Source organism: Sphaeramia orbicularis, chromosome 18 (assembly GCF_902148855.1).
Source record: "Sphaeramia orbicularis chromosome 18, fSphaOr1.1, whole genome shotgun sequence".
In the NCBI taxonomy this organism is placed as follows: domain Eukaryota; kingdom Metazoa; phylum Chordata; class Actinopteri; order Kurtiformes; family Apogonidae; genus Sphaeramia; species Sphaeramia orbicularis.
Genome location: NC_043974.1, coordinates 12,528,842 through 12,536,535, shown reverse-complemented (window position 1 = coordinate 12,536,535; position 7,694 = coordinate 12,528,842).

Sequence of the window (7,694 nt, the reverse complement as noted above, 5' to 3'; positions counted from 1 at the left end):
GCCCACACCAGAACCAGAACCGGGCCCGGATGACAGCCTGGTGTTCACTCTGCCGCTAGATTCACAAGCACTGCTAAGTAGTGAATCAAATGAATCACATGCTGTGGACAAATGTTTGAGCAGATTGGAGGGATTCCAACCCTTTAGAAGAAATGGAGGCTTTGACAGTGTTCCCAGTGGACCTGGTGTCATCTGTTTGGACCGTTTCTGCCTCAACGCCATGCTGGCTACGTTCTGACCAAAACAACATACACGTGACGTCATCATGCATGCGCAAGGAAGGCGGAATCGATAAGCAGGCAGGCAAATGATTCCTAGAAATTGAGCTTCTGGGATCCAGTTCTCAAAAAGAACCGGTTCTCGATTCCCATCCCTACTATTTACATTGTAGATTCTCAATGAAGGCATCAAAACTACTGTATGAATGAACACATATGGAATTATGTAGTTAAAAATACTGTGACATAACTCAAAGCATGTTTTATATTTTAGATTCTTCAAAATAGCCACATTTTGCTTTTAGTACTGCTTTGCACATTCTTGGCATTCTCTCGATGAGCTTCATGAGGTAGTCACCTGAAATGTTTTCCAACAGTCTTGAAGGAGTTCCCAGTGATGCTGAGCACTTGTTGGCCATCTGTGGTCCATCTCATGTCATTTAAATGAGAAGGTGAGTTCAAACTATTGACTGGTAGTGTACTTTCTGTCATTGTATTCAAAAGAAATGGCATATGACTTGAGTAGTCACACTGTAAAACAAAAAAAAAAAAAACAGTCAAAAAAAACGGCGTTATTCCAGCAGCAGGGGTGTGGGAAAATACTGTAAAGTAACGGAAAATAACTATCTCATAAAATACGGTAATTTTCCATAATTAAAATACAGTTTTTTGCCCTAACTTTACATGAGATTTTACTTTTTTTTTTTTTTGGACTTTTTAATGTTTAATAAAGAATATTTACATGCATTAAAATAATGAAATTACCTATAAATATATATATATAAATAATTTTCAATGAGACTAAGTTGTACAATCCGCTTATAAAAACTGTATTTGGACAGTTTATCAGTGCTTATACATGTTATACATTCACAAAAATACATTTATTCAACATTTTTGTTATGAAACCTCCTATAGTTACACAAGATAATTGTCAATTTACAAACAAGTCTTGTTAAACTTACAGAACAAATACTTCTTTAACAGTTAATTGTCAGTAATTTTATCTCGTTTTAGTATTTTTTTTAGAGTATCAAACTTTAAATTAACAGTTTAATCTCATATATAGAAAAGAAATATTTGTGAAATTACGATACATTTGCAAATGTATTTTAACTATATTTTTCTGTGAAAAAAAGAAAAAATTCTTTTAAAAAATAGAAATTTTTTGGTTATTCACAGTTACAGTTTTTTCATGTTATTTTACATTTGACGTGTAAAATCACAGTCTGTTTTTGTCATTTCATTGATATTTTCCTGTATCTTAAAAATACAGGAAAAATCTGTAAAATAAACAGTGAAAATTCTTTTAAATTATAGACTTTTTTTTTTTTCACATTGCAAGCATTTCAGATCCACTGATCCAGACCCAGCACAGCAGGATTTAGGATTTGTGGTTTAACTGATCATCGTCATCTCCTTGTATTTATTTATTGCATTGACAGTAATGTAAATGCAAACCTTTACTTGTTGTAGGAAATCTAATTATTGAAATGAATGCCAAAAACTGCTTGAAACAAACAGTCCAAACTGGGAGTAAGTGTTTAATCTCAATCAATAGGAGATGACGTTTGGTGTCAGCAGACTTTTTGACTTATCTCCACTTATCGATATAATCTTGAATACAAGGCCTCATACTGTGCAACCAAACGTTTGGTTTTTATGTGCCGGGATATAAACGCAGCACGATATCAGTGTAGCATGTCTACTCATAACTTATTTGTCATAGAACAAAAAGTGTTTTGAAAGAGCACAAATTTAATCAAAAACATTTAATCTTCTCACATATAAATTTGATTAACCGAGCAGCGGGAGTCACAAGTCAGGCTTCCTGTAAAAACATAAAAACTCATCTGTTGTCTGAATAGTGCTGCTGCCTGTTCGTCTCCGTTCACTGTATCGATCCCTGGAAAATCCCTGGCAAAACAGAAACTCTGAAGTGATTTTTTTTTCTAATACACTCTTTCTTTGTTTATGTAAGATAAACCTGGACTGTTGTAAAACGTCTACAGGGTCAGTCATCCACATTTTCCTGAAATGCAGAAAATTAAATCACTCTTGGAAGTTAATGCTGGAATGTGATAAGTGGATTTACCCAAGTATTGTCCATAATTAGAAATTTGAGGTGTACTTTACTTGAATGTTACTATTTTATGTAATTTTCCAAAATGTTGTTAACCCTTTATCGGGCAAGTGACTATTTTTGGTCATTTCTACACACATTACAAGACAGTAATAACTAGAAAAGCACTTGGAGAGTGCAGACCAAGGCAGATCGCCCCCCCCCCATCCCTTCAGTCACCACCAAAATTTAATCATTTGTTCCTTGAGTCAGTATCAACATTTCCTGAAAATGTCATCAAAATCTGTCCATCACTTTTTGAGTTATCTTGCTAACAGACAAACAAAAAAATCCACCCCTACCACCACCACTACAGATTGCCACCAAAATTTCCTGAAAATTTCATCAAAATTATAACTTTCTGAGTTATCTTGCTAAAAGACAGACAAACAACCCCCCGCCCCCATCACCACCAAAATTTAATCATATGTTCCTTGTGCCAGTATCAACATTTCCTGAAAATTTCATCAAAATCCGTCCATAACTTTTTGAGTTATCTTGTCAACAGACAAACAAACAAACCCCCCACCACTACCATCACCACCCCCGATCGCCACCAAAATTTCCTGAAAATTTCATCAAAATCTTTCCATAACTTTTTGAGTTATCTTGCTGACAGAGAAACAACAAAAAATCCCCACTACCACCACCACCACCACCGATTGCCACCAAAATTTCCTGAAAAATTAATCAAAATCCTAACTTTTTGAGTTATCTTGCTAAAAGACAGACAAACAAATACCCCCCCCCCCCCATCACCACCAAAATTTAATCATATGTTCCTTGTGCCAGTATCAACATTTCCTGAAAATTTCATCAAAATCCGCCCATCACTTTTTGAGTTATCTTGCTAACAGACAGACACACAAACAAACCCCCCCACCACCACCATCACCAATCGCCACCAAAATTTCCTGAAAATTTCATCAAAATCTTTCCACAAGTTTTTGAGTTATCTTGCAAACAACAAAAATCCATCCATCACTTTTTGAGTTATCTTGCTAACAGGCAAACAGACACATAAACAAACAAAACCACCACCATCACCGATCGCCACCAAAATTTCCTGAAAATTTCATCAAATCTTTCCACAAGTTTTTGAGTTATCTTGCAAACAACAAAAATCCATCAATCACTTTTTTAGTTATCTTGCTAACAGACAAACAGACAGACAAACAAACCCCCCACCACCACCATCACCGATCGCCACCAAAATTTCCTGAAAATTTCATCAAAATCTTTCCACAAGTTTTTGAGTTACCTTGCAAACAGACAGACACACAAACAAACAAAACCCCCACCACCACCATTAATCGCCACCAAAATTTCCTGAAAATTTCATCAAAATCTTTTCATAACGTTTTAAGTTATCTTGCTAACAGACAAACAAAAAATCTACCCCCCCCCCCCACCACCACCACCGATTGCCACCAAAATTTCCTGAAAATTTCATCAAAATCTTTCCATAACTTTGAGTTATCTTGCTAAAAGACAGACAAACACCCCCACCCCCGATCACCACCAAAATTTTATCATTTGTTCCTTGTGCAAGTATCAACATTTCCTGAAAATTTCATCCAAATTCATCCATCACTTTTTGAGTTACCTTGCTAACAAACAAACAAACAAACAAACAAACAAACAAACAAACAAACAAACAAACAAATCCTGACGAAAACATAACCTCCTTGGTGGAGGTAATAATGGGTTAGATTTCTGTAGCGCTTTTCAAGGCATCTAAAGCACTTTACATTATTGATTTGCTCTCACATTCTCACTCTGGTGGTGGTAAACTACATTTGTAGCCACAGCTGACGGAACCATGGTTGCCAATTCGCGCCAAACGGCCCCTCCGACCACCACCGAACATTCCCAAAACATGCCCAAGGACACATGACTGGGACAGAGTGGGATTCAAACCGCCAACCTCTTTGGTTATTGGATGACCCGCTCTACCTTCTGAGCCTTGGCCACCCCAACAACAACAACAACAACAACAACAACAACGACAGTGAAAGCAACAGTTCTAGTGAGGACAGTGGGGCAACAATCTCAGGTCCAATGTGGTCTCCAGGGTCTGTAAGGTACACCTCTGCATGAGCAGTGACTGTACCTGCTTTGTTAGGTACCATGAAGTAATGGTACTAATGTAAGGAATGATGTTCAGAGGGATCATGTGGATATGGACAGGGGTCTGGATCAGTACTTATGTTCTAAAAGTGATGTTATAATGTTCTAAAATACATGTGTTTTTCTTGTATTTTTGTTTTCATCTGGGTTTGTTTGTTTGTTTGTTTGTCTGTTAGCAAGATAACTCAAAAAGTTGTGGGTGGATTTTGATGAAATTTTCAGGAAATGTTGATACTGGCACAAGGTGGTGACTTGGGGGGGACTGATCCCAGAGTGTTTTTCTAGTTATATATACATCTTAGATTTTTTTTTTTTTTTTTTTGGCACTTGCAGGTAAGGAACCAAATATGGTAACTTCACTGACCTTGATCTCCTACACTACAATAAAAAATTTTGATGAAAAAAATAAAGTAAGATCCGCAAAACCTGTGAATTTGCAAAGAATTTGTTAACAGAAGTGATGTTTCGGGCCGAGGCCCTTCATCAGACGTGCGGACCTTCCTTTATTTTTTCATCAAATTTTTTTGGGATCCTGCACACCTTTCATTTTCTGGATGTGCGTGTCGATCACCTCTCTCAATAAAAAAATTTCGAAACATTTCACAAAAGTAATAAAGTCCTGTCAGATCCTCCAATAACACACTAAGGTTGAAACTTAGTTTTTCTATGAGTGAACTATAAAGGGTTAAAGATTAATTTCCTGAACCTTTAAAACATTCTCCCAAGACTTTCATTCATGCGTTTGTCATGGGTTTTTCCTACGTTGGAGTCTATGCAGTTTCAGAGATAATACTGTCAAGATTATTATCAAGCTACATGACATTTTTCTATATATTCTGAATTATCTTCCGCATCAGCAGGAAATTGATCATGTTGATAGATATCATGCTGGAATGCCCCCCCCCCTCCCCCAGAGAATAGATGCCTTCTTTTCTGTCCAAATGTGATCTGTCCTCCAAAGACAAAGAATCCTTTGAAAAAAAAAAAAAAAATAGAAGTCCTTGATGACGGTCTTCATCTGGTGAGTTCTGTGGAAAAAAAATTGACAAACTGCAACTTACCAGTTACCAGATTTAAGTTGTCTTGAACTAGTTACCTCATTTAAGTTCCATTTTGTATTGATTTTCAACTTTAATTAGAACTAAAAGACACTAGGAAAAAGTAATGGTGTGCCACTGGTAAAGATTTATTTATGCCAATTTAACACTTTCATGTATACTGGTCACTCCAGTGGACAGCTATTCTACAGCTGTTCTCTTGTATATTCATGGATTTTTTTTTTTTTTTTTTTGTTTACACATATTTTTATTAAAGTTTTAAGACACTACATGTCTTTTCTGACATGAATTGGTAACATTATGTAGATCTCTCCTGAGCATAAACCCCCAGAATCACAAGCCCTCCCCATAGTTTTCACACAATTTATCAGTAAATACAAGTTTTTATGCATCAAAAATTAAACGTGTGGTGTCCAGCTGAGTGGACATTTTTGCAACTTCATGGAAATAGGTTCATAAGAATTTTTTTTTCATTATTATTATTTTTTTTAATGTTTTTTATTTATTTATTTGTTTGTTTGTTTGTTTATTTATTTATTTTTCAGAAGAAAATTTTCTATCGCATTGTTGTTTTCATGCCTAAAGAGGAATAAAAACACTCAGGAAAAGATTTTGATTAAGGTTCTCATAATTCGTGCATGAAAGGGTTAATTTCATAGGCCACGTCTTCCATTTGAACATTTGAAATAGCTTAATAGCTCTTCCTGACCAGGGCTTGTAGATAATAACATAAAATCAAAGTTGCACCAGTATGGCAGTGGTTATCACTGTTGCCTCACAGTGCTAAGTTTCATCCCATGCTGAACCTTTCTGTGTGGAGTTTATGCCAGATTTTATTAGTTTTCTAGTATGTTTAGTCCTTCAAAAATGTGATTTCCTTCACACAAATAAGGAAAAGTAATAAGAATCTTGTCACATTCAATAGGAAGTTCAACCACATAACATGGCTGTGGTCCTATACGTGGAAAACTGTTGCTAAACTATACACATTTGACCCTTTCATGCATGAATTATAAGAGCCTTAATCAAGATTTGTTTTTCCTGAGTGTTTTTATTCCTCGAGGCATTAAAAAAACAATGCGATTGAAATAGTTTTTATAAACCCATTTTTCATGGACTTGCAAAAACGTCCACTCAGCTGGACACCAAGCATTTAATTTTTGAAGCAAAGAAACGTATTTACCGATAAACTGTGTGAAAACTATGAAATAAAAACATTTTTAATGCAGATAATCTGACGTTTTCTCACATTTTAACATACACAAAAACTAGTTATTACTGACTTCATGGAGATAATATCCAAAAAAAGAAAAGAAAAGAAAAAAAAAAAAAAAACCCTTGTTAATTACAGTTTAATAACAATAACAAGCAATTGATTTACACTCAAACATGTTAGTGCAGATCAGGTTTATCTAGAACAGTAAAGTTACACTAACTGTATGGATTGCAGTGTATGGGATGGTGCATGTACTGCAAAAATGTAAATCTTACCAAGTGTATTTTTCTCATTTTTAGTCAAAATATCTCATCACACTTAAAATAAGACATAATCACCTACAGAGTAACATTTTTTTGTTTAATTCAAGCAAAAAAATAAAAAAAAATCTGCCAATGGAACAAGTGAAAATTATCTTGGTAAGATTTCTTGAAATAAGATTTTGCAGATCTATTGTCTAAAAATCAGTTCTTATATCTCAGTGTAAAGTTCCTCTATAGGTGATTCTGTCTGATTTTAAATGTGATCAGATATTTGGACTAGATATGGAACTAAAACAGCTAAATCCATGAATATACAAGAGAACAGTTGTCCACTATAGTGACCACTATGCATGAAAGGGTTAAAGAAGAAAAATAAAGAATATGATGGTTTTCATGTACTTAAATCTCTAAAATCTCTAAAATAAAATGCATCAGATCTCCACACATTCGGGGTAAGTTGGTTTTCTCAGCAGCATTTCACAGCACCTCTACGTTTTCCAGTATAAACACAACTCCCATATGTCCAATGCATATTTTTCCAAGCTTTATGATATAGCAGAAGTGAGCATGTTGCACTATTATCATCACTGGAGCTGTTTTGTGTTTGCTTTGGTTGGAGTGCGGAAGAGAAAAGGCTGTACGATGGCTCAAGTTCCGTCTGTAAAACTAACTGACCTGGACTCGGGT